The following is a 21,458-nucleotide window of genomic DNA, read 5'->3' as shown; positions in this document are numbered from 1 at the left end:
GCCCCTTCTGTTCGCTACATCGGCTGCACTCAAAGCACACAGCAATCCTTTGTCTCTTGTTACAAACTGTGCCTTGATTTGTTTAGCCAGGCTCAAACTGTTACAATATCACATTAGCTCTCTATCTGCAAACAGGTAAAATAGCTTTTACTCACAGGTCTAGCAGACATACTGTCTGGAAGCATTTTAACCCGGGTTTTATTAACATTGCTACGAAAATACAGACTATAAAGAATGGCCATTTTTAAAATATTCGTCACATTGTGAAAACTGAGCAGGAAGTTGTATGTTTCATTTTCCTTTTCTTCCCTTCAGATAAAAAAACATTTTAATTGTTCACCATGCTAGCGAGAAACGGAGGCAATGGTCAGAATTTCCCAGCCGTCGGCAACACTGCCCCTGGGATTCTCGACACCGTGAGGTGGCTTCAAAGGGCAATCCTATCGACAAGTGGCGGTAAGAAATCCCGACGCCAGCGAATGGCGCGCCGCTGAGGAAAATGTGCTGGAGGACCGGAGAATCCTGTCCACCGCACCGGACACATTGGGTACCTGTCATTATGTTCATTGCACTATTCAAATAAATGGTTAGCATAGGGTAAGCAACCGGCCCTTGTAAATGAAGGATATGAATGGGTGCTTGGAGGCACAGGGCAATCTTCACTATATGAAGGAGGACTAGGGAAGATGGTGGGAGACCAAAGGATGAATTTGCTAACAGTCTGGCCACTGAGCATAATGCTGCGGCCACAAGCCACAGAGATCAACAAGTTCTGTGCCACCCCAGCTCTACCAACTGGCGTGACGATTAAATGAATTACCATGTCACTCACCACTGCTCAAATATTCAGCTGTAAGGGGAGATGAGCAGAAGATGTATATAAAAGTGAAATACAACCAACTTGCAAAGCATCTTGAAGTGTACAGAAATGTTTTCAAAGTGTTCTTGCCACATTGCATTCCTGATCCTGGAGCACTCTCTTTGTCCTGGTGTTCCACTTTCCTGATTCAAAATTGCAGCAACAGTATTCAACAGCAGGCCCCTTTGCTATAGCACAGCATCGCCTTCAGAGGGGCAGACTTCCTTTAAGAACAGAAGGCTGGCTGCACCACATTCTATTGCCGCTCACTGCCGAGCACAGAGAAAACCAGCAGCACAGCAGATACTTGCCCTTAAGCTCCAATCATGGATACGAAGTAGCAGCATCAAATTTGTGTATGATGACCACACATGTAACCCCCCCCCCTTCCACTCCCCCCAACAACCCCCCCACCCACCCCCCCACCATGCCTAAACAAAAACACAGAGTAATATTTAGCTTTTAGTGTTCTTCCAATTTGTTAGTACAGCTTTTCCTTCTCCATTTTAAAGCGGAGTGTCTGCTGTATGCAAATGCATTTTAACTGGATCTTAGAACAAGGTTGAGTGCAGAGTGGAAGTGAGACAGATTCTGGGACCAGAAACTCCGTTGTAGCTCCACTCAGCAACACTGAACTCTCAATGTAGGTCAGGCTTGCGGGTTCAAGGGAGGGAAAGGCACTGCATGTAATTGGCCCCAAGTGCCTTGTTTATTCACTCGAATGATTCTGAATGAATAATATTAATATTTAGGAAACAGGATACACTGCTGACTTTAATCTTCAAAAGCATTCAGGCTTTCGGAACCAGCTCTCACTCAAGATTTAAGACAATCGCAAATCAGGGAAAGGATGCTGTCAATAATTGATGTATCAGATCAAATGGTTACTTGCTCAGAGTATTAGAGCATCTGTGGAAGTGATATGGTAGGTGACTGTGTTACAGGGGCCCTGTTCTGAGCACTTAAGGAAATGTTGATCCTAATGGGAGACAACTGCGGTGAGCTGCGTCGCCAATGGTTGCAGGAAGACCCTGACATTTTGTGGCCTCCAAATAGCCTGAAATTTAAAACAAAACAAGGAATGATTATGATCCAACTAGAATTTTACACGAAAACAAAAGCAGAGTCTGGAATTCTGAAAGAAAAACAGAAAATACTGGAAATGCTCAGCAAGGTCTGGTAGCGTCTGTGGAGCGAGAGAAACAGATTTAACTTTGCAGGTTAACAGAAAGTTCTCCTGAACAACCATCAACCTGGAATGTTAAGCTGTTCTTTTTCACCCACATTCTGCCTGGCCTGCTGAATGTTTTCCAGCATTTTTTGATTTGGTTTAACATTAAACATTGGTGTAATTTTAGACTTGCAAATAATAAAATTTAGTAAGTGAAGTAGGTGCCAAGGCACCATCGTGGTAAGTTGGTTAACACAGGTCACCTCAAAAAATGCAATATGGTGTCAGCGAGGCTCATTATAGTTCACTTTTGCCCCTTATGCCAGAGTTTTGCACCTTTGAGCCCCATCCCAAGGTTTGAATTGCTGATCCAGCCTGTCACTCCCTCATGAGGATGCAAAAGTGCTGGAATGTTGGAGAGATAGGGTGCCTCAGTTAAGTTTTGAAGCCAAAAAGGACTGTCGGTTCAGGTGGATGCTAAATTTCTCAGGCCACAATTCACCCACTGTCTGGGAAACCTCTACATCAAGCAGATTAGTTCTGCAGAGTTGTTTTGATGTCAAGCTTTCCATGGTGTCAGGAAAACAAGAGTTTCAACTTTTTGTTGATCTTTTGCAACATCGCTGTCATATTCTCATGCATTGGAAAACAATCTTGTGGGGGTGTGACTCGTTTAATTGGATTGGAGACAGAAAGACTGCAAAGGTCAACGTTAATAAGAAAGTTGTGAAAGCAGTTGGTTTGATATGGTGATGAACAGAGGAAGCCAGAAGAACTTGAATATCAATTTACATTAGGCGATGAAAGAAGTGATTTGAAGTTGGCTGTTGTAGTTCAAAGTGTAACATATACACATTGGAAGACTGCAAATAGACGAGGAAAGGTCGGGCAAGTGAACCTTTGAAATATAGTAGCCATGAAGTAAAAAATTATGACAAAGCAATTCTGGGAAAGGGGAACTGCTAAAGGATTGCAGGATACAATAGAATCCCTACATTGCAGAAGGAGGCCATTCAGCTCATCAAGTCTGCGCGAACCCTCTGAAAGAAAGTCCTACCTCGACCCACTCCCTCGCAACCCTGTAACCCCATGTAACCTTTGGACACCAAGGGACAATTTAGCATGCCAATCACCTAATCTTTGCACCTTTGGACTGTGGGAGGAAACCGGAGCAGCCAGAGGAAACCGACGCAGACATGCGGAGAATGTGCAAACTCCACATAGACATTTACCCAAGGTTGGAATCAAACCCCAAACCCTGGTGCTGTGAGGCAGCAGTGCTAACCACTGTGCCGCCCCTGAAGGTAAGATCAAAGGGGGAAAACAGATTTAGGAAAACAACGGACACTGTTTGGCGGCAGATGGTGAGATCTCAAAGAAGACAGGTGTGGACAAAGCCAGTTCTGGAGAATCAGTTTGCTGTCACCCTAAGAGAACACTCTGAGAGCAGCAGGGCATTGTGTAGTAAGGTTGTTCGAACATTATACATTTGAAAATCTATACGGACTCTTGCCATTCAAAAGGGTGGTTGAGCTCAAAATTATTTAAACCAAGATCTGTTTGGAAAGGTTTAAAAAGTACTGTTAACTTGGCAAGGTGTTCTTGTGTTTTAAGTGTTAACTTTTTTTATTTCCTTATTTTAATAAATGATACACTTTAATATAAAATAGTCACAAATGGTATATCACATGATACACCCAGAAGGTATCTTGAAATGAATTCCTTCTCATCCAACCTCCAGACTTGACATAATGGCCGTCTTGATGGTTTTGCTGTTCAGCAGTTAATATTGCAGAAGGAACAGGATGATTGAGACAATCTCAAGTAGCTCTTCGATGTTTCCATTGTCGGGTCAATTTATCCACACCGGGGCAGCACGGTGGCGCAGTGGTTAGCATTGCTGCCTCACGACGCCGGGGTCCCAGGTTCGATCCCGGCTCTGGGTCACTGTCCATGTGGAGTTTGCACATTCTCCCCGTGTTTGCGTGGGTTTCGCCCCCACACTCCAAAGATATGCAGGGTAGGTGGATTGAACACGCTAAACTGCCCCTTAATTGGAAAAAATGAATTGGGTGTTCTAAATCTATAATTTAAAAAAAAACATTTATCCACTCTGAGAGCTCGGGATGTGGCCAACATTTCTGCTATTATCTGTTTTCACTCTTCCACCAAATCCTTTATGTTCACACAAATTCATTTTCTGATCATCACATCGGGATATAATTAACTTTCGGACTCAGGCAAGTTCCAACAAAGGCCAAATCACTTTACAGCCAACAAAGCACTTAATGTAGTCATTATTCCAATGTAGGAAACACAGCAGACAATTTATGCACAGCAAGCTCCCACAAGCAGCAATGAGGAAACGAGCAGATCGTCTGATTTAACGATAAAAGCAAATTACTGCGGATGGTGGAATCTGAAACAAAAACAGAAAATACTGAGCAAACTCAGCAGGTCTTACAGCATCTGTAGAGAGAGAACAGAGCTAATGTTTCAAGTCTGGACCTTACCCGCCCCCCCCCCCCCTCTCCCCCCCCCCCCCCCCCCCCCCACACACCCCAACCCACATGGGCCATCTGTTCCCTGTTCCTAGTTGTCCTTTGACACACTGCTTAGCATTGTTCTGCCATTAACACATTCTAATCTCTTAATGTGCCACTATCAGCACCCTCCTTAGCCTTGATCACCCCCATTTACATTTCCTATGGGAGAAATCTAATAGAGCCCCATAACAAGCACGTTTATCTGAGTAGTTCCCGGTGCTTGCAGCACTGAGAAACACCATTCTATCTACGGGAATCTGGTTCTATTTGAGGCATCAACAGGGAATACCCCACTGAGGCCGCACTTAGTCCCGTTTCCTGCACTGAGGACCTCTGCGTGGCAGAACTCAGAAGATTGTGTACAATTCTGGTCCCCGCACTACCAGAAGGATGTGGAGGCTTTGGAGAGGGTACAGAAAAGATTTACCAAGATGGTGCCTGGTATGGACAGCATTAGCTGTGAGGAGAGGTTGGATAAACTCGGTCTGTCCTCACTGGAACGACGGAGGTTGAGGGACGACCTGATAGACGTCTACAGAATTATGAGGGGCATGGACAGAGCGGATAGTCAGAAGCTTTTTCCCAGGGTGGAAGGGTCAGTTACTATGGGGAATAGGTTTAAGGTGCGAGGGGCAAGGTTTAAAGGCGATGTATGAGGCACGTTTTTTACACAGAGGGTGGTGGGAGCCTGGAGAAGGTAGTGGAAGCAGTTACGATAGTGACTTTTATGGGGCGTCTTGACAAATATGAGTAGCATGGGAATAGAGGGATATGGTCCCCGGAAGGGTCGGGAGTTTTAATTCAGATGGGCAGCATGGTTGGTGCAGGCTTGAGGGCTGAAGGGCCTGTTCCTGTGCTGTAGTTTTCCTTGTTCTTTGATTCAGATCGCGACATCTTGCGAGAATGCGTTAGATCTCATGAGGCATGGCGAGCTGGGTAGAAGAGGGATTTCCTGGCATCTACCAGCTCTGCCACACAGTCTTTCGGGCGCAACATGGATGGTAGGCCATGCCGTTTGTCTTTCTGTCCATGACATCTTTGTCAATCTGCACCTATTGCTGACCCTCTATGCAGCCCCACCGTTCCATGTGCCCCCCTCCCCAACAATATAAATCTGACTCTATTTCCAGTTCTCTCCAGCTTTCACAAAGTCATCCAGACTTAAAACGTTAACTCCATTCTCTCTCCACAGATTCTGTCAGATCTGCTGAAAATGTTTGGTATTTTCTGTATCTGTTTTAGCGATTATAGACCGCAGAATAAAAAATAGCTGGGTCATCAGGCGGTACTCCCATGCTCATTACCCTGATTTATTTTGTTATTCATTCATGGGATGTGAGCATTGTTGACTGAATCAGCAATTATTGCTCATCCCTAATTGTCCTTGAACTGATTGGCTTTTCAGAGGGTGTTTAAAAGTCAACCATATTGCTGTGGATCTGGAGTCACATGTGGGCCAGACCAGGTAAGGCTGGCAGATTTCCCTTCCTAACGGACATGAATGAACCAGATTGGTTTTTACAAAAATCGACAATGGCTTCATGCTCATCATTCAACTTTTATTTACAGATTTTTTTAAATTGAAATTTAACACCTCATCCGAAAGACAGCGTTCCCAACAGTGCAACGCTCCCTCAATATGCCAGCCTGAATTTGTGCTTAAGTCTCTTCAGTGGAACTTGAATCTCCAACCTTTCATTTAGAGTGTTCCTAACTGTGCCATGGCAGACACAGTTGTTTGCCTTACTCCTATTGATGTGGAGATGCCGGCGTTGGACTGGGGTGGGCACAGTAAGAAGTCTTACAACACCAGGTTAAAGACCAACAGGTTTGTTTCGAATCACTAGTTTTCGGTGCGCAGCTTCTTCATCAGGTGAGCAAAGAGGTGGGTTCCACAACCACATATATAGACAAAGTCAATGAAGCAACATGACACATTGAATGCGAGTCTTTGTAGATAATTAAGTCTTTACAGGTCCAGATGAAGGGACTCTAGAAAGGGATAATCACAGGTTAAAGAGGTGTGAATTGTCTCAAGCCAGGACTATTGATGCAGCATTGCTGGCTCTGCATCATTGCCATTCAATGGCTGCTATGTTTCATTACATAGCAAAGCAAATGAAATAAATGGATTCCCTTAAACTAGTGGACAGAAGATTGTTGAATGAAGACATTGAATGACCATCCTCTTATTGTCACCATGAATGTAACCCCATCTACGATAACTATCAATGACACAACCCTGTATTGGAAGCACAACCGCCAGAAATGTCTGCATTGACGGAGTGGGGGCAAAAATAAATGCCAGAGGAAACTCAACATTTGCCTGTTCACACAAGAGACCACAGAGGAAATCAAACTTACAGGAAAAACCTGCTGCGTACAGATTTTGGAAGGACAGGAGTGTGGAATCTAGAGCATGAAGATTAGAACAGGTAAGAGTAGGTCTGAGCTTTTGAGCCAGAAATGATCAGAGCATTTTGTAGCTGGTGAGAAGTTCAGAACTGTGCAGTAACAGAGGGGTTTAAGCTACAGAAGTTATTAAAAGCCAGCAGACAAGATACAAAAATTAAAAGGTTAAATGAATTTTGGCTTTCCTTCATCTCAAGGCGGTTAGAGTATAAAGCGTTGGAGGGTTTGCAAAGGTTAGGTCAAGCTCTGGTCAGACCACATCTGGATTAATTGCATTTCGTTCTGGCTAAAACCTCATGAAGGTCATATTGATCTTTGAGAGGGGTGGGATGTGGGGGACGCAGAATAATTCTTATCTTTTGTTCAATCTTGAGATGTGGGCTTTGCTGGTTATGCCAGCATTTATTGCCCATCCCGAGTTGCCCTTCAGGAGCTGGTGGTGAGCTGTCTTCTTGAACCACTGCAGTCCCTGAAGTGTAGGTACACCTGCAGTGCTGTTAGGGAGGGAGTTCCAGGATTTTGGCCCAGTTACAGTGAAGGAACGGTGATATATTTCCAAGTCTGGGTGGTAAGTGACTTGGAGGGAGACCTCTGGCTGGTGGTGGTGCCAGGTGCCTGATTCTTTTGTCCCTCTCGATGGTAGTGGGCATGGGTTTGGAAGGTGATGCCTAAGGAACCACGGTGAGTTCCTGCATTCGTTTTGTAAATGGTACACACAGTTGCCACTGTGCATCTGTGATGGCGGAGTGAATGTTTGTGGATGGGGTGCCAATCAAGTGGACCCTTTTATCCTGGATTGTGTCAAGCTTCTTGAGTGTTGTTAGACTTACACTTATCCAGGCAAGTGCAGACTATTCCATCACACCCCTGACTTATGCCTTGTAGATAGATGGTGGACAGGCTTTGGGAAGTTAGCAGTTACACGCCAAAGGATTCTTAGCTTCTGATCCGCTCTTGTAGCCACAGTATGTATCTGAATAATCCAATTCAGATTCTGGTCAGTGGTAACCCACAGGACTTTGATAGAAGGGGGATTCAGTATATGGGGGATGAAGTCGGGAAAGGCCCAGGGGACGGACGGATGGTGACCCGGCGGAATTTTATAAGTTCTCGATGGAACTGGCACTGCATCTGCTAGGGGCATTTTGTGAGGCGCTGGAGAAGGTGGAGTTGCCGGAGACGATGATGCAGGAGACGATTATATTAATACGATTATATTAATACCGAAGAAGGGGAAGTACCCGTTAGAATGATGGTCGTCAAGGCCCATATCACTGTTAAATACGGATGTAAAAGTGCTGGCCAAGCTGGTGGCGGGGAGGATGGAAGGTTGTGTCCTGGGGTGGTTTTGGAGGACCAAACGGGTTGTGTAAAGGGCTGGCATCTCTCCAGTAATAGAAGGCGATTTTAAATGTGATTATGATCTCGTCAAGAGGATGGGTACCGGAGGTAATGGTGTCCATGGATCCGGAGAAGGCATTCGAGTGGGTGGGATGGCGGTACCTGTTCGAGGTCCTGGGAAGGTTCAGATTTGGGCCGAAGTTTGTGGCGTAGGTGTGCCTGTTATATGTGGCACTGGTGGTGGGCATAGGGACCAACGGTATGAGCTCACAAAGTTTTGGATTACACAGGGAAACGAGGCCAGGGTACCCGCTGTCGCCACTGCTGTTTACGCTCGCAATAGAGCCCCTGCCAATAGCCCTTAGGGGGTTGGCAGAGTGGCAAGGGATTAGGAGGTGGAGCAGGGAGCATCGGGTGTTGCTACATGCGGACGATCTGTTACTGAACATGTCGGATCCACTGGAGAGCATAGTGAGGATTACGGGCCTATTAGAGAGGTTTGGGGCTTTCTCAGGATACAAGCTGAATGTAGGGAAAAGTAAAGTGTTCCCGTTGAACGAATTGGATTGGAGAGCCAGCTCAGGGGGGGCTGCCATTCAAGGTAGCCAGGGACAGGTTCAGTTACCTGGGGAGCAAGGGGATGGGAGAATGGGCAATGCTGCATAAATAGAATTTAACAAAGCTGGTGGAGGTGGTTAGGGAGGATTTTAAGAGGTGGGATACGCTGCATATGACTCTGGCAGCGAGGGACAAGTGGTGAAGATGAATGTCTTTCCAAGGTTCTTATTCATTTTCCAGGCATTTCCGATTTTTGTACCAAAGGCCTTTTTCTGGAAGTTGGATACGATTATTTCAGAGTTCATGTGGGCGGGGAAGGTGCCAAAGGTAAAGAGCGCCCTGTTACAGAGGCAGAGGCAGAATTGGAGGGGTGGCTTGCCAAACTTGTTGCATTATTACTGGATGGCGAAGGTGGAGAAGGAGGTGGGAGGGAGCTGGGGCAGAATGGGTTAAGAAGGAGGAAGAATCTTATAGGGGCTACACCCTGAGGGTTATGGTGACAGCGGCATTGCCACTGGTGCCAAGGAATACGTGGAGAATCCAGTTGTTCAGTCCATGATGAAGATGTGGAACCTGAGAAGGCATGTTAGGATAAAGGGGATGTCGGTTTTAATGCCGTTGTGTGAAAACCACAGGTTTGAGCCGGAGGGGACAGACGGTATGTACAGGAAGTGGAGAGAAGTGGGGCTGGTGCGGGTGAGGAATTTTTACCTGGAAGAGAGGTTTGCTAGTATCGAGGAACTGAGGGAGAGGGTAGAGCTCCCGAGAGGAAGCAAGTTTAGATATTTACAGGTAAGGGACAGAAGATCTGGAAATAGTTCCCCAAGTTTCCGAAGTATCCCCTACTGGAGCGGTTGCTGCTCCCAGACGTGGGAGGGGAGGGCAGGATAGGAAATATATGTGGATGGTTGGGAGAACAGAGGGGATGAGCAGATGGTGAAGAATACGGAGAAGTGAGAGGGGGAACTGGGAGGGGAGGTAAACTGGGGAGTATGGAGTGAGGCACCAAGTAGGGTAAACACAACTTCCTTGTGCGCAAGGATGAGCCTGATGGAGTTCAAGGTGGTTCATAGGGTACATATGACACGGGAGAGAGGAGTGGCAGACGAGTGTGAAAAGGGTGGGCGGGGACCAGCAAACCACACACATATGTTCTGGGGCTGTGAGAAGTTGGAGAGATTCTGGGCGGGAGTGTTCGCGACACTAACAATGATTGTGGGGGAGGAGGTTGTGCTGGACCCTAAGGTCGTGATATTCAGGATATCAGAGAAGCCGGAGCTGATGGAGGGGAGGAAGGCCGATGTCATGGTCTTCGCATCTCTGGTTGCCCAGTGAAGGATCTTATTGGAATGGCGATCGGCAATGTGACCGGGGGGGGGGGGGGGGGGGGGGGGAGGGGGGGCGGGGAGGGGGGGGGGCCTGGCTAGGAAACTTATATGACTGTCTCCATTTGGAAAAGATCAAATATGAATTGAAGGGTTCAGCGGGAGGTTTTGTGGAAAGGTGGGGGCACGTCATGGCCATGTTTGAGGAGCTGTTCATTGCTGGCGGGGGGGGGGTGAAAATGGGGAAAAATCTATACCGACTGTAAAATTGTGAGATGGGGGCATGTTCCCCAGATTGTTCCTGTTTTGCAACTGTTTGAATAAGTTTGGAATAAAATACATTTTAAAAGGACGGTTCAGTGGTGGCACTGCCATTGAATGCCAGGTGGTGATGGTTAGGTTCTCTCTTGTTGCGGATGGTCATTGCCTGGTAGTTGTGTGGCATGAATGTTACTTGCCGCTTGTCATCCCAAGTCTTGGTATTATCCAGGTCTTGTTACATTTGGATATGGACTGCTTCAGTATGTGAGGAGTCACGAATGGCGCTGAACATTGTGCAATCACCAGCAAATAGCCCCACTGCTGACCTTATGACAGAAGGAAGGTCATTGGTGACGCAACTGAAGATGGTCGGGCCCAGGACATTACCCTGAGGAGCTCCTACAGTAACGTGCTGGAATTCAGAATAGTTTCACTGGAATGTTTCCAGGACCCAATGGATTAAATTATTGGACAAATTGCATGGATTAGGATAGTTGTTTTACAGAGTTTTTCACAAGCTACTTTGTAGTTGAACAGAAGCAATTTAAGAGAACGATTGCATGATGTCATCGTTGACTGTTTGCTCGAGCAAACGGGCAGTCTAACATCGCAACGTTAGCATCTTCTCTAAGGTTTTCTCTTATGGTTGAATCATCAAAACCTGCAGACTCCATTTGAATCCACCACATAAAAACTAGTGCGTAAGAGGTAATATAATTAATGGTTTCAAGAAGATCAATTGGATTTCTAGAAACTATTTCCCCTGATGAGGGAGTTCAGAACAAGGGGGCATAACCTTCAAATTAGGATAGATCATTCAAAAGAGATGACAGGAAACATTTATCAGACCATAAGACCGAGGAACAGAATTCGGCCCATCGAGTCTGCTCCGCCATTCAATCATGGCTGATATTTTTCTCATTCCCATTCTCCTGCCTTTTCCCCATAACCCCTGATCCCCTTATTAATCAAGAACCTATCTATCTCTGTCTTAAAGACACTCAGTGATTTGGCCTCCACAGCCTTCTGCGGCAAAGTGTTCCATAGATTCACCACCCTCTGGCTGAAGAAATTCCTCCTCATCTCTATTTTAAAGGCACACCCCTTTATTCAAAGATGGTGTCCTTTGGTTCTAGTTTTTCCTACAAGTAGAAACATCCTCTCTGCCCCCACTGTATCCGGGCCTCGCAATATCCTGTACGTTTCAATAAGATCTCCCCTCATCCTTCTATACTCCACTAAGTACAGACCCAGAGTCCTCAATCGTTCCTCATACAACAAGCTCTTCATTCCAGGGATCATTCTTGTGAACCTCCTCTGGACCCTTTCCAAGACCAGCACATCCTTCCTTAGAAAAGGGGCCCAAAACTGCTCACAATATTCAAAATGGGGTCTGACCAGAGCCTTATACAGCTTCAGAAGTACATCCCTGGTCTTGTATTCTCGCTCTCTCGATATGAATGCTAACATTGCATTTGCCTTCCTAACTGCCGACTGAACCTGCATGTTAACCTTAAGAGAATCGTGAGCAAGGACTCCCAAGTCCCTTTGTACTTCTGATTTCCTAAGCATTTCCCCATTTAGAAAATAGTCTATGCCTCCATTCCTCCTTCCAAAGTGCATAACCTCACATTTTTCCACATTGTATTTCATCTGCCACTTCATTGCCAACTCTCCTAGTCTGTCCAAATTCTTCTGCAGCCCCGCCCCCTGCTTCCTCAATACAACCTGTCCCTCTACAGATCTTTGTATCATCTGCAAACTTAGCAACAGTGGCTTCAGTTCCTTCTTCCAGGTCATTAATGTATATTGTGAAAAGTTGTGGTCCCAGTACAGACCTCTGAGGCACGCCACTAGTCACTGGCTGCCATCCTGAAAAAGACCCCTTTATCCCCACTCTCTGCCTTCTGCCAGTCAGCCAATCCTCTATCCATGCCAGTACCTTGCCCCTAACACCATGGGCTCTTAACGTATTCAACAGTCTCCTGTACGGCACCCTGTCAAAGTCCTTCTGGAAATCTAAATAAATCACGTCCACTGGTTCTTCACACTAGCTATTGGTAACGTGGAATTCTCACTCCTGAGAAGCTGCTGAGCCAGGATTGATTGTTTTTTGAGGGGATTCAAAGATCCAGGCCAAGGCTTTCGATAATGTTAAGGTTCAGATCAGCCATGAATGAATCAAGTGGAGGAACATGTTTGAGGGGTGATACCCTGCTGCTCTGAGGCCCCTTCAGGGAGAGAGCATTCTTTGGGGGTTAAAAGGAAGCATGGCAAAACCATACCAGCTAAATCTGGGAATTCTCAGGGCAGGTGGAGTGTATTTGGGATACATCACACTTCTCTGTTGCCTGAGGAAGGGAAACAGAAAAACAAGCCCCAACGTTGTTTTGTTACCTGTGTGGTAGGTAACATGTACTACCCAAACCTTGGTTAGTGATGAGGTCTTCTGAATCGCGATGAAGAAGACTCAAACACGCCCAGTAGTAACAAAAGGTTTATTGAGGAACTATAACAATAATTGCATGAGTTCCTTACTTTAACTTTGATACTAGTGATAAGGTTAACAAGATCTAACTACGGTAACTATACGTAACTCCACTAGCCATCTGAACTAGTCTGCTATTGCCCTGGTCACAGTGCACCCAAGAGAGACCCAGAGACCCAATGTGGTTGCTTTTTATACCCCTGTTGGTCTGGCCCTCTAGTGATCATGTGGTGCTACTGATTACACATTAACCCCTTGTGTACATGCACATATAGAGATCAATACATCCCACTTTTGTTCGTTTTACATATTTTCTGTATGTTGTAAAGAAAATCGAACAAACATATTGGATGCAGTTTACAAATGCATTACATAAAATCAATGAGTTAGTCCGTCAAATGTGAATACATTTAGTCTCTAAGTTTTTTTCGCTTGCGTGAGATGGGTATACAAATGATGAATGGCGTGATTCTCCGCTTCCGCGCTGGTTTGGAGAATCGCCTGACGTGCCATTTTTCCCCGCGACGCCAGTCCGACGCCCTCCCGCAATGCACCCAAGCGGCGGGAACGGCCCCGTTGAGTTCTGCGCGGCGCAGGCCGGAGAATCGCCCGGGACACCCAAAGTGGCGATTCTCTGCTACACCCGCTATTCTCCGGCCTGGATGGGATGAGCGGCCTGCCCAAAACGATGGCTTCCCGCCAGGCGCCATCCACACCTGGTCGCTGCCGGCGGGAACAGCACGGGAATGCTGGGGGGGGGCGGCCTGTGGGGGGGGGGGATTCTTTCACCGGGGTTGCACTCAAAAGGGGCCTGGCCCGCGATCGGAGCCCACCGATCGGCGGCCCGGCCTCTCTGAAGGAGGACCTCCTTCCCTCCGCGCCCCGCAAGATCCATCCGACATCTTCTTGTGGGGCGGCCTCAGGGAGGACGGCAACCACGCATGCGCGGGTGATGCCAGTTAGGCGGCAGATGACGCGGCGCCGCTTTTATGCGGCGTTCTTTCGCTGTTGTTCTTGTTGTTCTCCAGCGCGCTGACGACGCTGCTTTAGCGACATGCCCCCCGAGTTTCTCGCGGCCCCGATCCTAGCTCATTTTCAGGCCCTGAATCGGTCGAGATCGGGGCTGTTTCACGCCATCCTGAACCTAGACGGCGTTCACGACGGCGTGGGCACATAGTCGCGGGAGCGGAGAATCGCGCCCGTTATGTACAAGTTGTGATGATCTTGATGATTATACAAAGCCAATTAATATTTATGAGTCCAATCTTAATTTAAAAAATTGTGAGTCCAAACTTAATCAATTTGTTCAGTTGAGTTGCTTTCGTCTTTTGTTGTTGAAGTGGTGATGTTGATGTCGTTATTTCTTTGTGAACATCGTCAGTGTTCTTGTGTTTAAGTGACCATCAAGTCATCATGTCGTTTATGTATTTGTTATTTTCGTTGTCGTTCTTATTGTTGTTTTTGTCGTGCTTGTTGTTTCTGTTTTTGTTGTTTTTGCTGTTGTTCTTGTTGTTTTTCTTGTTGTGCTTGTTGTTTCTGTTTTTGTTGTTTTTGTCGCTGTTCTTGTCGTTTTTCTTGTCGTGCTTATTGTTTCTGTTATGTTTTTGTTGTTGCTGTTATTGTTATTGTTTCTTCTGTGTGTCTTACGGTGTTTGTTGTTCTTGTTGCGCTCAATGAGTGTTCCGTGTGGATGATTTGAGTCATTGTCACAGTTATTGGTGTCAGTGTCCATTGTGGTATCTGTTATATTCAGCGTTTCGTCTTGAGAATTGTGAGAATGATCTGATGTTGCATTGATGTTGGTGACATCAGTCATTTGTGGTGGATTTAATTCCTCTTCTTTGCTTCCTTGGTACTCCTCTGCGAGAGTCATTTCTGGTTCATTTGAATCACCTTTGGTTTCTTGGTGCTCCTCTTCTGGAGTCAAAATCTTCACAAATTCATTTTCTTGTTGGTCTTAGTGCTCTTCATCTGGAGTCAAAATCTGCAAGATTTCATTCTCTTGTGGGTCTTTGTGCTCCTCTTATGGAGTCAGAATCTTAATGATTTCATTCTCTTGTGGGTCTTGGAGCTTGTCTTCTGGAGTCAAAATCTTCATAATTTCATTTTGTTGTGGGTCGTGGTGCTCCTCTTCTGGAGTCAAAATCTTCAAGATTTCTGTTGACGTGGTCTCTCTGGACTCTTGGTGCTTGTCTTCTGGTGTCAAAATCTTCAAGATTTCAACTGACATGCTCTCTCTGGACTCTTGGGTGGCCCTCCTCCGATTATTGAGTGCTTCTGTGCAGACGAGCTGAGATCGGTCAGTCTCGCTGTGATCCTGCACATCCTGTATGGGAATTGTGATTTCTTCGTCACTTGTCTCACATACAGTGGGTAGACATTCAGTGTCTTCTTGTTGGTTAAATGAGCTGGGTAGATTTTCATAATCTTCTTCTGGTGGCTCAAATAAGATGGGTAGACTGTCTTCTTGTTGGTTAAATGAGCTGGGTTCTGGTGACTCAAATAAGCGGGGTAGACGGTCAAAGTCTTTTTGTTGTTCACGTGAACTTGGTAGACTTTCATAAGTCTTGTTCATGCATGGCGTTCGCTACGGGGTGTTTGCTTGCTTCCATTTTTGGGTCTGTCACCAAGCTGTCTGTGGAGGCTTGCGTTGCTCTCTTTGTGGAGGCTTGTGTCGCTCTCTCTGCGGAGTCTTTCATCGCTCTCTCTGTGGAGTCTTTCATTGCTCTCTCTGTGGAGTCTTTCATCGCGCTCTCTGTGAAGTCGTGCAGTGTTCTCTCTGTGGAGTCGACCTGTGCTCTCTCAACCGAGTCGTTCTGTGCTCTCTGTGTGGCATTGTCTTCTTCTTAGGTATTGCTGTCATCCAATGTCCCGACGATCTGCCATGGCACCATGGTATTGGATTCATCTACCATGAGAAGAGTCATGTTGAGCTTTTCATCCGTGTTGCTGATGCAATGATCATCAATTCAGAATAACTCATCCATGTCTGAGCAGTAGTCTTCAATGAACAAATCATCTCTTTTTGTTTCGGATTTGTCATTGTTCTTTCTATGTCCAATGAAGAAATCATCTTCTGAGTAGTATTCTTCAATGAACAAATCACTGTGCTCTCCTCTTTGGGTGGTGCAAACTGCTTGTGCCAGGGTGCTGCGGAGGTCATTTTCACCAGCTGGTAGAAGCTCAGGTTTTGTTCTGTTTTTTGAGGTAAGAAAATGGGTTTTGCAGCTTTAAAATTCTTATTTGTAATTTTCGGGCATTTCCCTTTTAAGTGGGCGTGGTCCGGGTCTTCTGACGTCATGACGCTCGTGATGTAAAACGTAGGAATCGATTGCGCATGCACAATCCGACTTTCCTTTACTGTACGCTCTTTTCGCATCTGCGCATGCGCGCAAGTGTATTTTGCCGTTTCTTTCCTTTTTGAGAAGTGCGCATGAGTGTACTGGCCGGAACGCTCTTGCTCAAGATGGCTGCCAATCAAAAGGTGCTGTTGAATCGAGTGAGATCCTGCCTCTGCCTCATGGTGAGTGTTCGCGTCATTTTTACCGATTTTGTTTTCTGGATACTGATTCTGTGTTTGTAAAGACTCACAGTATTGATTTTGTTTTTGTTCATAATCAAGGCATTTTTGTATAGCAGTTTCTAGAGTTAGATATCTATCTTGTGGAAGTTCTTCCTTCAAATTTTTGTCAGATAGGCCATAAATTAATTGATCTGTTATTGCCCTGGTCACAGTGCACCCAAGAGAGACCCAGAGACCCATGTGGTTGCCTTTTATACCCCTGTTGGTCCGGCCCTCTAGTGATCATGTGGTGCTACTGATTACACATTAACCCCTTGTGTACATGCACATGTAGAGATCACTACAAATGTGTCCATTAAAGTGCATGGATATCGTATAAAATGGTGAATAGGTGCACTTGTCGAGTTCAAAATGGCAGCCTTGGTAAATTATTAAAAAACAATTGGTTGTACAAATTCCTGATTAGTGAGTCTTGTCATCAATGCCAGATGTATTTTCTTTTAACGTTTTCCCAAGGAGTTTTATGATGGTTTATTTGTTCATACAATGATATCCATGCACTCTGGACCCATACTAACCCACAGCCTTCTTTGTGTCAGTTATTAAGTTGCATCTGTTCTTTGTTCAGAAATTGATTGTGAACCATCTGTCTCTTTCTTTTCATTTCTGCCAAGTTTAAATGCAATATTTTCCATGCTCGTTGGACAATGTATTATTCAGTAGAACCAAACATGCGAGGATCAAACTCTTTGACCTGCTCAACTTCTGCAGATCTCTTGGAATAAAGCTATTCCTGTTTTCTCTGGAGCTTTATTCTGCCTGCATCTGTACTAAAGCTGTAGCGCAACAATTACTCACTCAAGTCGAGAAGTGATGAAGTCAATCGAGGCTTTATTAAGCAAGACTTGTTCCCCAGCAGCTCAATTACAGAATGAGGCTGCTGGGAGGACCCGGGCTCTTATACTCCGCCTTTCTGGGCGGAGCCAGCAGGCAGCAGATCCAACCAGGACCTGGGTCCTGTCTGCCAATAGCCTCTCGCCTTCACAGGTACCGTACTACCCCTAATACATACCACCACAAAAGCTTTGGATAAAGTAATCTAGAATTGAAAATGACTTGTCCTATTACATTACAGTGTGTATTGGCTAGCATCAATTGACGTTAAGCTACTTAAACACGAACGTCCACACTAGGCGATGCCCTGCAGCATAGCTAAGGGCACCGGGCTGAAGCAGATGAGAGGTCCGAGGGAGGAGGCCTTTTGGCCACGGAAAACTGGGGAAAGAATTGGGAGCGCATAAGAATAGGAGCAGGCCTTTCAGCCCCTCGGGCCTGCAGCGCTGTTCATTTGGAACGAGTACGAAATGTACCTCAACTCCATTTACTCACTTTTGCTCGATAGGGCAGCACGGTAGCTTGGTGGTTATCACAGTTGCTTTACAGCTCCAGGGTCCCAGGTTCGATTCCCGGCTTCGGTCACTGTCTATGTGGAGTCTGCACGTTCTTCCCGTGTGTGCGTGGGTTTCCGCTTGGTGCTCCGGTTTTGTCCCACAGTCCAAAGATGTGCGGGTTACATGAATTGGCCATGCTAAATTGCCCTTAGTGTCCAAAAAGGTTAATTGGGGTTACTGGGTTGAGGGGATGGTGTGGAGGAAGTGTGTGCTTGAGTGTGGTGCTCCTTCCGAGGGCCGGTGCAGACTCGATGGGCCGAATGGCCTCCTTCTGCACTGTAAATTCTATGAAATCTATGAAACTCTTGGTCCACTTGCCAAAATAAAAATCGATGGATCTCAGTTTTGGAAATTACAATTGACCAAGAATGTGTAGCGTTTTGAGGCAGGAAGTTCCAGATTTCTACTATCCTTTGTATGAAAAAGTATGATCCAGATTTCAATCCTGAATAGAATTGCTTTTAGGATTGAACACCCCTTATCTTTTCAATCCCATGATTTCTTCCTTGCCGTTTCTCCGTTGTCTGTACATCTCTTGCTTCTCAAACTTTGAAATGGGGAAGGCCATCTGGACTACAGTCTGAGGAATTCTAAGGGTGTGGCAGGGGGCTGGGGCACATAATGGGCAGCACAGTAGCATAATGGTTAGCACAGTTTCTTCACAGCGCCAAGGACCCAGGTTTGAATACAGCTTGGGTCACTGTCTGTGTGGAGTCTGCACGTTCTCCCCGTATCTGCGTGGATTTCCTCCCGGTGCTCCAGTTTCCTCCCACAATCCAACGATGTGCAGGTTAGGTGGATTGGCCATGCAAAATGACCCTTAGTGTTCAAAAAGGTTCAGTGGCGTTACTGGGTTGCGGGGTGGATGGGGGTGTGAGCTTGGGGACGGTGCTCTTTCCAACTCACGGAAAGTCGAGCATCAAGCTCCCCCTCATCCCACCCCATAATGGCAGGACACCCCCGGGCCCGGTCCCTGGCGTGGGCAAAGTGGGTTTGAGGCGTGGATGGGGCCGAACAGAGGATGAGAGGGGTGGGGTGGGAGCTGTCAGTTCTGTGGGCCGGGATTTTCCGCTTTTGTTCTTTTTGGCGAATTTGGTGATGGGAGCAAAAAATCTCACGAGAGACTGCAATTGTGTTTTACAGGAACATAGAACATAGAACATTACAGCGCAGTACAGGCCCCCCGGCCCTCGATGTTGCGCCGACCTGTGAAACCACTCTAAAGCCCATTTACACTATTCCCTTATCATCCATATGTCTATCCAATGACCATTTAAATGCCCTTAGTGTTGGCGAGTCCACTACTGTTACAGGCAGGGCATTCCACGCCCTTACTACTCTCTGAGTAAAGAACCTACCTCTGACATTTGTCTTATATCTATCTCCCCTCAATTTAAAGCTATGTCCTCTCATGTTAGACATCACCATCCGAGGAAAAAGGCTCTCACTGTCCACCCTATCTAATCCTCTGATCATCTTGTATGCCTCAATTAAGTCACCTCTTAACCTTCTTCTCTCAAACGAAAACGGAACGGGAGATTTTATCAGGTTTGTCCCCCGGAGTTAGACTAGGATTTTCTGTCTCTGGATAACTATGCAGGTAAGTATGTCAGGACTGTCTGAAGTATCTTTAACTCAGAATTGTGAACTTTCACGGACGGTCCTGGGGAGCAGGGGGAAATCTCAACAGAAGTTAAAACTTGCCAGGCAATTCCCTCTGAGGTCAGCACACTGGGACCTCCACTGGGTGCTGACTCACACTTTGGGTTGTGGTCTCCAGCAACCTGCAGACCTGAAGATCTAAGCAATAGAATCTTGGGGAGGCAATTTTGCACCCTGATCGCAGTCAGCAAGAATGGTGACGCAAGCAAAATACAGCGAGTGGAAAGTGAGTCTCTCGTCGACGAAATATCGTTTCCTGATTGTCCCCGCCCATGCCAGAAAGGGTGAAAACCTAATTTTAATAAACTTCAATCAATTTAAATATGGTTAAAGAGCTTCCTCCTCATACGTTCCCCCCTCACTAAATATTCGCAACATCTAAGAACATGAAGCAATCGAGGGAATCCCGCCAAGGGAGCTAAGTAAGTTTATCCCCGGGGTGTGGAGATAGGGTAACATCTGGGCACTTCCCCTGGCACAGGTTGGCACTGTCAGGTTGACACTGTCAGGTTGGCACTGCCAAGTTGGAACTGCCAACCCATGCCAACCTGGCCGTGTCGGCCTGTGCCAGAGGGCAGTACCAAGGGATGGTCCTCTGGGGAGCCCAAATTGGGGGGAGTTGCTGGTCATTCCCTCTTTGCGTGGTGGGGAGGAGAGCGCCGAGGCCTTTGAAGGGCGATACTTGGCAGTGACGGGAGTAGAGGACAGTGGGGGGTGGGGTCGTATTAAGACGGGGGGGAACATAGTATTGAGGGAGGAGCGGGATATGGCATCGAGGATCCGGGTAGCCGGCATTAAGGGGGAGAGCGCCGGCAATACTGCCGTGGTGGTTGTGGGTTGTGTGGGGGAGGGAGAGGGGAGAGCCCTGATACCTTTGTGATGATGAGGTTGGGGGAGGGGGGGGGAGTTTAACTTTAGTTCTGATTGCAGAGTCCTTATAAAAATAATGCCCAGATCTCTGTGGAGCCGGTCTTCCTGGATCCAACAGGCCTCACTCCACAGTCTGACGGCGTGAACCACGCGTTCCACCCCCTCATTGTTTAAAATGTCAGAGCGGCTCAGTTTAGAGAGGCGCACGGCAGTTTTCAGCCTGAACCTGACACTCTGACAAATTATGGGAAAATTCCACCCTTGTAGTCAGAAGGACGCCACTCTGTGCTGGGACTTTGAACGTTTTCTCCGATTCAGACCCACTCCTCTGCTCTTAACCCAGATCCTTGCAGCTCTTTGTCCTTTCGATTATTTATCTCATTTCCTTTTGAAGGTTACGGGTGAACCTGCTGCCTTTCAGATCACAGTAACTTGCTGAGTCAGAAAATTCTCTTCAATTCACACCGGAATTTTTAGTTTTATGCCAATTATCTTAATTCTGGCTCCAGATTTCTGGACGGCTGAATTAATCTGGAGGGAGTGGTCAGATTATTTAAGTTTCGAGGGAGGTCCAAAGTAAAACTTGAAAGGCTTTCTAAATTTTTGCTGAAGTACAGAGAACGCAATATCAGAAAAATCAGATAATTAAAGGATGTAGTTGAAAGGTGGTGTAAGATTTTATGGGCACGATTAAGTGGAAAAAGTTAAAGTCCACTTTTGGGCACATTTGCCAGGTGTTCCTCGGCAGCCGCATTGGTGAGATCGCGGCCTGTATTCAACTGCACTTAGTGCCAGAAGTGAGCCCCCACTGAATCTCGACATTCCTGGATCTCTTGGCGTGACTCCGGTAAGTCGGCCGATGCCCTCCAGCTCCAGGTCCGCCAGAGGACGTCTGCCAACGGCATCAGAGGCTACAAGTTGCGGAACGCAGCATGCTGCCTGCACCATTGATCAACATCCTGGAGACACACCTAGACGTAGCACTAAACCA

General features: G+C 46.5%; 1 long non-coding RNA gene across 1 annotated transcript in view; it reads left to right on the top strand.

Annotated features, from left to right (window-relative positions):
- Positions 1-21,458, top strand: part of LOC140392367 (uncharacterized) — a 101,029-nt gene that overhangs the window by 50,781 nt on the left and 28,790 nt on the right. The window contains exon 2 of the long non-coding RNA XR_011935309.1: positions 316-456. This is a non-coding gene — a long non-coding RNA (uncharacterized lncRNA). The remainder of the gene's footprint in view (positions 1-315; positions 457-21,458) is intronic.

The sequence above is a fragment of the Scyliorhinus torazame genome, chromosome 16 (assembly GCF_047496885.1).
Source record: "Scyliorhinus torazame isolate Kashiwa2021f chromosome 16, sScyTor2.1, whole genome shotgun sequence".
Taxonomy (NCBI): Eukaryota; Metazoa; Chordata; class Chondrichthyes; order Carcharhiniformes; family Scyliorhinidae; genus Scyliorhinus; species Scyliorhinus torazame.
The sequence above is the reverse complement of the archived record's forward strand: the minus strand, read 5'-3'. Positions and strand labels throughout refer to the sequence as shown.